Source organism: Periophthalmus magnuspinnatus, chromosome 8 (assembly GCF_009829125.3).
Source record: "Periophthalmus magnuspinnatus isolate fPerMag1 chromosome 8, fPerMag1.2.pri, whole genome shotgun sequence".
In the NCBI taxonomy this organism is placed as follows: domain Eukaryota; kingdom Metazoa; phylum Chordata; class Actinopteri; order Gobiiformes; family Gobiidae; genus Periophthalmus; species Periophthalmus magnuspinnatus.
The window spans coordinates 21,904,441-21,914,962 of NC_047133.1; positions in this window are offsets into that span (position 1 = coordinate 21,904,441).

The window sequence follows — 10,522 nt, forward strand, 5'->3', positions numbered from 1 at the left end:
ATTTAGTTACAGAATACTGAATACTTAAATTAAACTGTATTCTGTTACATGGGCCAATCAGAGTACTATATTCTGAACACTTAAAATACTTGCAAAAATACTGCATAGAACTACAAACTGCTTTATTTTTGTTGTCCTTTTTGTTATGAGCTAATTTATGTCCAATTACTGCACACGCACACATTTTTCTCACTCAGTTTAAAGCCAAAACTGCATCATGAAGTACTGCCATGTATTCCTTTCAATTCAATTTTGGAAAGTAACTGTACTCTGAATACCACCAAAGGAAAAAGTAATTGTACAGAAACAGTTACTCAAAATTAGTATTCTGAATGTGTTTTCAGTACATGCATTCAGTTACTTTCCAACACTGTTAACTCCTTAAGAATACAACATAGTAAAACGTACAAAATTATAATTATCCTTATGTGGTGAGTGAAGCAGTTTAAATGAGGCAAAAACAATAGCTGCTAGCTTCAAATTTGAGGTGCGTCTAATTTGAACACTGAGATGGTTGGAATGAGTCTGGACTTTTGAAACATGAGAGTTCTTTGTTGCATTATGGGAAAGTGTATTTTTTGCTGCAGGGAGAAGTATGTGGCTTAAATGAGGTAAACGAATCACAACTAGGTTATCATGAAAATGTGTTATAATATGGTTTTAAGTTCAGAATTGAGTGTTATAGTGCACTCGTCACCTGTCTCCATGGAGATGTTATTGCTTTTACCTGTAATGTCCCACAGTACAGCATTAAACTTTTCGCCATAGTAACAATGTATTTTTTAGTAGTGTAATACCATAATATGGAGCAACCCAGGCAAAGCTACAATCTCCATGGAGACAGGCAGGTATTAGCAAAATGTTATGCAGTGCACCTTTAAAATGTTTCCCGCAATTTACAGACAGTAGATCATAGCAAAAAAATACTCAAGTAAAAGTATCACATGAAAAAATCAACTTAAGTAAAAGTATTAAAGTACCCGTTTAAAAATGTATTTAAAGAGTAAAAAGTAAAAGTACTTCACACAGACTTTGAGATCTAATACAACTGTTTTTATTTGTATAGTTTTGTTTGCTAAAATTATGAAACCCTCAACCTTTTCAGCAGGTCTCAAACAATAACAACAAATACTTTTACTTTTCAGTCCTGTTGAAAAACGCAGTGGAGTAGAAAGTACACATACCTGCTCTCAAATGTAATGAAGTAACCACTGCTTGTATGACAGTAAAAGACATGTTACTCTGCAGTGCACTCTCCTGTTCCTACTTGTAGAAACATCCGTAGGGACTGTTCTTATGTAAATATATATGAACGAAAAAACACTACAGCTGCTTCTTAGGGAGTCAACAACATCGTGTCTGCGTGCTCATTTACATAACAGATAAATGACATATCTGTACTAGCATAAAGAGAGAGAACTGCATTAGCAACAGTAGTACCAGCTGAAGTGGTATTTACGAGCACTTCCTAAATACACTTTACAACTAAAGCACTACTATTTTACTACCAGTGTACACAACCTTCAGATTAGTGGCTCTACCAACTCTAGTATTCGTAGTAGTTAGGAGTAGAAGGAGTCATAGTACTTGTAGTAAACCAAGCAGTAAATGTACTCTTAAGTTATAGTATTAATAATGCATTTACTCATTACTTCATCTACATTCACTTGAACCCTGATGCCCCTTCATTACCTCCTTATTTTTAACCTCTGCTCTCTAATGAAACCTGCTTAGATTTCATTTGGGACGTCTCTGATCACATCCTGTCACCATGGAAGCGCTCCCGTGGCTATCCCTCCTGAGTATACCTCGCGCTGTTTATTTACAAGCCACCATTTACACTGCAGCCATTTAGCATCATTTGTGCCGTTAGCCCAAATCGGGAGAATCACGGCGTGCAAATTGGCGTTTCTCAGTGCCCAAATTGAGGCGTAAGATGAGCTCCCCAGCCGAAGAACCGTACTGGAACGCCTCCTTCCGTCATAAATGTTAATAAAGTGACAAAGACGTATTGAGTGATGTCTCCCAGGATGTCCACACAGTCGCTAACGTGTGCAATTAGTGCTAAGCAAGGAGAGGGCCCACAGAGGGACCTGTACATGGGAGAGATGCACGGTGTCATGATTAGTTTAGTGTTGTGATTCTGCTGGGGAAACAACACAGACCTAAATGTACTATTAGGTACTAACAGTAAGAATTAGTAGGGATAGCCTAGTAGTAGCTGTAGTAGTAATATTAGTGGTAGTAGTAGTAGTAGTAGTAGTAGTAGTAGTAGTAGTAGTAGTACTAGTAGTATTAGTAGTAGTAGTAGCCAGCAAGAATGAAGCCTTATATTATAGTAGTAATATGTAGTTGTGGACCACATGACTAATAACCGTAGTAGGAATAGTAGTAATAGTAATATTAGTACTGCAATATAGTATAAGTAGCCATGGACTGGATAGGAGCAGTATGCATAGTAGTAATAGTAGTAGTAGTAGTGGCAGTCGTTGTAGTAGTAGTAGTTCAATTCAGTTTTATTTATATAGCACATTCAATGTACTATTAGGTACAAGCAGTAAGAATTTCTAGGGATAAACTAGTAGTAGCCTAGTAGTAGTAATAGTACTAGTTAGTATTAGTATTAGTAGTAGTAGTAGTAATAGTAGTAGTAGCAGTAGTAGTAGTAGTAGTAATAGTAGTAGTGGTGGTAGTAGTGGGCTTGAATTAGGTTCTATAGTGTGGTAGTATAAGACGTCATGAACCAGACAGGAGCAGTAATAATAGTAGTAGTAGTAATAGTAGTAGTAGTAGTGGTAGCATTAGTAGTCGTTCAATTAAATTAAATTGTATCTTTATCTTTATCTTAAATTCAGCTGCCCAAAGTACTTCATGTAAAAAAACAAAAATAAATAAATAAATAAAAATACAGATAATGTGATACATTGGCAAAGAACAATAAAACATCAAGATGCTGTAGATCCTGTAGTAGTAGTCGCAGTAGTCGCTGTCAAATGAGAATTGGTAGCATCAGTTAGGCTATATGTATAAATTGTAGCTTGAGTAGATTTTGTGGCATTGGAAAAAGAGATAAACAGAGGCAGTAACAATATAACATAGTAGTAGCAGCAGCAGCAGTGACTGGTCAGGTACAACAATCACTAACTGCAGTAGTTGTAATAGTATAGTGGTATCAGTACTAGCAGCAGTAGTAGCTGTTGTGTTGTTATGGATTAATGAGTAGAAAGTATCAGGATAGTAATCAGAGCAAGTATCAATTGCTGTGCCATGTACTGTGATAGAAATTGTATGAAATAGTGGTAATACAGGAAGTGCTCCACTGTGTTTTTAAACTCCATACACCTTCACTAGAATCATTTGGACAATTTCAGCTCTGGAACTGCCAATCTGTACTGAACTAAAGGTAAAAAGTTGCTCTTAACTTGAAAACTACCACTTCATGACATCACAAGGTGGAACAGAGCATTTTGAGCTTTGGAGATGTAGACAGACTAATAATAAAGTGTTACTCAAACATGTGTGAATGAAACAAAACACAACTCTGGGTATGTTTTTGAGGAGGTAAAACATTATAACATGGCTTAAAGCTCACAAGAGTCAATTTTGTGTAATATAGGACCTGTAGTTTGCGTAGTTATCTCTTTTTATAATGATATTAACAGCCGTCTTCCTCCATCATAAATGTTATTGAGCGATGTCTCGGAGGACGTCCACTGAGTCGCTAACGTGTGCAATTAGTGCTAAGCAAGGAGAGGGCCCACAGAGGGACCTGTACATGGGAGAGATGCACGGTGTCAAAGCTTCATGATTAGTTTAGTGTTGGGATTCTGCTGGGGCCACATGCACACGCCCCCTGGAGGCACTGATGTAAATGTGCCATATATATCGTTACCATAGAGACAACACTTAAATCTATAGACGGCTTTATTGAGCCTCTTAAACCAACATGAAATATTGATGACAGTCTTTTCTGGAAGGTTTCTGTTCCGTTTGGTTGAAGCCTGTGACAATAGCCAGGAGGAAGAGGACTGTACAGATGAAACAAAGAAAGACATACAGGTCTAGAGTCAGTATCACACATCTGCTAATACTACAGTGTAAGTGTACAGGTACTGAGAGGATCCATGTTATATATTTACTTTAATAATAAGCCAATGATAGAAGGTAACAAAGTACAAGTAGATTTTTTTTAGGTATCTGTACTTTACTTAAGCACATTTTACAGTGGATACTTTTTACTTTTACTTCACTACATTTGAACGCGGTATCTGTACTTTCTACTCCACTACATTTTTTAACTAGGGTGAAAAATAAACTTAATTTTCATAAGACTTGAGAGGTTATTTTTTGATATGTGTGGTAACATCCTGACTAAAGTTGTCGAGTTCAAGCTGCGACTTTGAGCAAACAAAAATACACAAAATTCATGAGAAAAATAAAGTATCAAAAATGAAGTATCAAAATATGTATCATTCTTCAATCAATATCACTACATTTACACTAACAAATTAAGGAGTACTTTTACTTTTTTCTCTTTAAATACATTTAAAAATGGGCACTTAAATAATTTCATGTGATACTTTTACTCACGTGACTTTTTACCTCCTGTATCTGTACTTTTACTTAAGTAACAAAACTGAGTAATTCATCCACCACTGAAAACATTAAAATTATACCTTGGAGAAACTAGATCAAACAAAAACAAATTTAAAAAAGCATTTAAAATCTTGGAACTACCACAGAGTCTTAAAGATATAATTTGCACTGCCTTGAATGTTCCAAAGTATGGCATTAAACCTCAGTCTTAAACCTTATCTCCAAGGAGACAAGCAGGCAAGATTTAGGCAAGTAAGAATGCATGTTTTCAGAGTATTTTTAGCGATAAAAACACAACTGAATAAACATAAGATATAAAAGTTTAATGCCATAGTGCGGAAAATTCCAAGCAAAGCAATAATCTCTCCAGTGAGGGGCACCAAAGAAGTTACATAGTGCTGCTTTAAGCCTCAGTTGCTGGATTATTAATTAAATCATCCGCCATAATATTTTTTTTTCTTAAATTAATTTTGTGTGGGTAATTTCAAATATCTTTAATGGGAACGCTTAATTAAATGCCTTAATTAATTCAGTCGTACTTAATTAATTCCACAGTATTAGGGCTGCTATGATTCTCCACTAAACCATTAGAAACGACCAACATTATATTGTTTTAAATAGTGAATAAAACTAAGCTGATCCAAACAAGTCGAGCCTTAAGAGACGCACTATTTTAAGTTCTTATCCAAAAACATCTTGCGTTTATGCGTTCGACTTCATTCACAGATTCAGCGTGGATTTAATCGGCTCGACGGCTGCTCTGTTTGAAAGACTTGATTAAAATATCCATTATGAGATCGCCTCTTTAGTTTCTATGTTGTGGATTAGTTTTATCTGGCACGGCGCTCTTTGAGGTAATTGCCTGGAATATAGTCGTTGTCCCATTACTCCTCCATCTTTGGGCAGTCCTTCACCCACATGTCTCGTATTGAGTGATTTTGAATATCTATACAGATCTATGTTCGTTTTACACGCGAGCAGTTGGCAGGCGGACATGTTTGTCAGGTTTTACAAGAGCCAAGCAGACTGTTGACTAAAAATGCCTGATCCAGAAGTGCGGTGTTGCCAAATATGAAAGCACTGACAAAGCAAGGTGGGTATTGTAGTAGTACTGTTAGAAATAGGAGTAATTAGCCACAATGTTTTTGCAGTATGGTGGTAGTAGTAGTAGTAGTAGTAGTATTAAGTGGTATCTCAAATGGTAAATTGTAAAAAATTGTGTAATGTAAGTGCAAAACTAGATTATGATCATAAATGGTAAATAGTAAATAGTCCACCTTCAAGGAACTCAAAGCAGTTTACATCAAGGAACCACTCACCCATTCACACACAGGTTGGTTAAGTGTCTTGCCCAAGGACACACTGACAATATTCATCTGTGGGAACTGAAATCGGACCGCCAACCTTTGGGTCACTGAATCCGACCACTCCACCGCCAGTGATGTTTTTGTTGAGAGCGGGATTTGAACTGGCAAACTTTGGACAAAGACTCGACCAACTGAGCTACTGCGTGTGGTAGTATCATATAGAAGTACATCAGATATAGTCATGTTAGGATTGGCACCAGATTGCATTATGTGAAGTAGTTGTAGTAGTTGAATTCATTGTCAATGCAAGAACAGTATCAGGTGCAGTAGTAATGATAGAGATGTCATAGTCGTGAATGAAACTGCAGTATTTGTGGAGACTTAACATCAATAATCTATGTCTCTGGGCTGTGGACTGTGTTTACTTGGGAGATCCTGGTCGGTCGAGGTAACCCAAATCCTGGGTCAGGGGGAAAATGACTCTAGTTACTAGCTCTGTCTAAGGGAGTGCAGTTGGAACAAGCTAATTATGGACTGGAGACAATATCTGAAACTATCAAAAAATAAATAAAAATAAAAAATAAAAATAATAAAATATTGAGTCAAGGTAAAGTAAAAGCCCTATTTCCTATTACTATGAGTTCTACTTCCACTGAATAAAAGGAGCCAACCATTTACTCTTCAGTCTTTTATTAATTTCAATAGCACATCAAAAGTACTGTTCCAAATACTTCTACTACCACTAGAAATACTACCACAAAACCAAAGTCAGTTTCAAATACATAGAACATAAACGTGTACTTGCGCCTATGATAAGTACAAAAGGTTTTCCTGCCTCACAGAGTTTTTAGCAAAAATTTCCATTCCAAATTTGGCCTAAATCTGAACAGTTTGGCTAGCACTTATTTATTACCGGGATCTGGCAGTCACAATACGCTTTACTGTTTGTATGGCAAAAATACCGATGCTAATTAAAAATAAAGTGTAACTCAGTGTGTTTGGCTAACGCTCTGCCAGATTAGAGTAGTTTTAGTTTATTTGTTCTGTTCAGGTGGTGAGCATGAAGTACTTACCTGATATCTTAAACAGGTTTATTTTATTTTATTTATTTTATTTTATTTTTACAGTCCATTAGCAGAGGTTGGTGCATTTTCCTTATACCAAGTAGCAAAAATAACTTGTTTCTCTCTTCTTTTTTAACAGTTGCATTGTACTGTATGTAATGTAAATGTATTTTCTTGCTGGTATATTATTGGGAACGATCAAGCTGCTTTCCAGGTATATATAAACTTTTTTTCCTAACACTTTCTAATAACTATACTTTTAATAGTCTAAATAAAGCCTGAACAAAGACTTAAATAATAATGAACATTAAAGAGGCCATATTACGCTATTTTCTGATCTGTTATAATGTTGTTTCCTCATCATAAACAGACCAGGAGTTGTGTTTTGTTTCATTCACACATGTTTAACGCACAAACCCTGCATATTTAGGCTGAGTTCTTCTCTCACACAGAAAACACTCTGTTGCACCTTGTGATGTCATGCGGTAAAACAGGAAGTGCTTCATTGTATTTGTAAACTCCATACGCCTTCACTGGAATCATTTGGATAATATCAGTGCTGGAATTGCCAATCTCTACTGATTTAAAGGTAAAGGGGAGCTGTTGACATGAGAAAATTCACTTCATGACATCACAAAGTGGAACAGAGCAACGTGAGTTTTGGAGATGTAGACAGAAAAATAATAAAGTGTTACTCAAACATGTGTGAATGAAACAAAACACAACTACAGGTATGTTTTTGATGAGGTAACAACATTCTAACATGGCTAAAAGGTCACATTCACAGGTCAATTTTGCATAATATGGGACCTTTAAGAATGATTCAGACTTACTTAATTAATACTCTAACAACTTAATTAAGCAGATACTAAGCCTGAATCATTCTTAATAAGCTATTTGTTCAGTATGAATTATATTAATTGAAAACTGTTACTTTGTTTTCAGTATTTCAGTTTAGTATTCTGAGCCGTATTATACTAAAAACATATCACTCACTTTACCTTGTCCTGGCTTGAACTTCCCTGAACAACCCCTCTTACTTACACTCTCTTCCAAAAGCATTTAAGCAGCGTCTCGGGTCATGTGACTGCGGGTGTGGGCTCTTAGGTGCACAAACCTCATTTTCAAATTTATTTCAATGGTGCCGTTTGGAGATAACAGTGTTTCTACGAATCAGGAGTATTCCCTTTCAAAATCACATCATCGCAGTCCCAACACACTTGACTCGGGATTAGAAGAACCAGATTAAAACGCTCAATTTAATTACGGCGAACGGCTAGATCTGGCACTTGAAAGAGCAATAAGTAAGGTCTTCTTATGGAGAGCGATATCTGGCCGGCCCGCTGAGGTCTCCACACCGCAGGTAAAATTGAAGATGTAATCGCTTCTAGTGCGAGAATAAACTGCAGAGGCTACCAGCTGGGGATATACACAGCCGAGTGATGTGTGGGGCTTTGCAATCGCGGCCAGGATCCTTGTAGTTCTAATGTAGATCAATTATAGGGCAGGGAGAGCCACTACTGTCACCTATGATTCACTATATCAATTTCATGCTCTTGGAAAGGAAGTATTTGCCGAGCGCTCAACCCCCGTCTTTTTACATCTGCTAACCCATCGGAAACCCTCGTGTCAGACGCCAAAAGACAATTTAATGGTGTGACAGTTAACCAGCCAGCGCCGTGTAGAGGAGCAGACGTCCCCGCCGCGTCCTGTCACTCAGCGAGGCGGCCATGTTTGTTTCTTTATTTATTTATTTATTCGTCCACGGCTTCCGCTCAGATACAAATGTCACATCTCATTTGCACATGCGGGTCTCCTTTGTGATGCAAAGCCGGAGATGCAAAGCAGAGGCCCCTTGAAGTGAGCAGTGGGTGTGAACAAAGGCAGGGCCGCAAATCACCGCCGTGGAAGTATGTATGACACGCGCTACGAGTGCGAGGTAAACAGTGACAGACAGAGGCAGATATGTCAACTGATTCAACACTGAGTTAAAATGTATGTGCGACTTGTAAATGAAAGACCATTACAGATAGAAATTAGGTTATTATGTTTTATTATTATGTATTTTTAGTACGTTTGAGAAGTGTTATTTAAAGGAACAATATGTAAACTCTTCATATTTTTTTTATTTCTTTCTTTTTTTTTATGTGCCACAATCACAACTGAACGTGAGTTGCCAGTGTCTTAACCTGCAGAGTGAGGACACATATTGTTGCTTTTCTCAGTTTATGGACAGGTCATGCCTCTTGTGAAAACGTCCGGAAAGAGCTGAGCTGTAGAGGCTGCACTAGCACTGATGAGCGGTTGACTGCAGGTGCTGGGGTTTAGGTAGTGACAATTCACATTTTAGGGTCATTTTATGTTTAAACCAACCAGATTCAGGCACTGAACCTGGTGGCCCAATAATAATAATGATAATAATAATATTGAGAACTATTTTTATTTATTTATTTATTTATATTTTATTTCTGTAATTAAGAACAAATCAGCATTACAGTGTTAGCAGCAAAATATACTTGATTTGAACACATCTACATCATATCTGGGGACACCGTTGGGTCATGTTTATGGGATTTCAATCTAACATCTTATTATGGTTCTTTTAAAGCGGTGCTATGTAACTTTCTCTGGTGTACGGTCTGCCACCTGCTTGTCTCCATGGAGATGCTATCGCTATCACAGTATGGCATTAAACACATCTCCATTAAGACACCATGAGGCTGCAAGACCATGTTACAGGTCAGAAAAGTACGTAAGTAAACAGAAAATAAACAAATGTATTCATCCTATTTTTTCATCTAAATGTGTCAATGTATCACAAAAAATGACAGAAGGCAGTGGTACGTCTACAAAACACTTTTCCTCGTGAAATAAAGTATATGTACACCTATGCGTTTTCCGCCTGATTACAAAGCGTTGACAAACACATAACCTCACACAGTATCAGTACTTATCCCTGTGAACGGAGCATGTATAGCATTAGTCAGTATTTTCTACAGTGACATGAGCTGCGGAGGCCGGTGACGCCTGCAGAGAAAAGGGGTCTTGATGCCTCCTCCCTTGAAAATACACGCGACTCTGCCAAAGCCATTGCACAAACTGAAAAAGGCCCACTAATCTATGAATAGGACACCAGGCACCCCAGTTACAAATGTTATCTGCTCGTGGCAAAGAGGGCTGCAGCTCATTCAGCCCCACACTCATGGGCCACCGCTAGATTATGTCACCCTAATCCCCAAGCATGTCTCTCTGTGGCCAAGATGGACAGGTGATTCTGTATGTGTTAGCAAAACAGCAAGGGCAGCAAGCATCGACGATTATGTACCCCGACAATAGCGCTGTTCGGACGGTGCAAAGTGTTGTCGTATTGTTCGATGTAAGATGTTTGGGGTTCAGGGATATGTAATTCCAAAAGTATAAACCAGCTGTATATGAGGATTATGTTTTTTTTATATAAGGGCTTGTAAATCGTGAAAATGGAAATACTTTTGGGGAGTTGATTGATAAAAGGGAGTGTTCTATCAAGAAGCAAACGGTTTTGTATGTAGGGAGTTG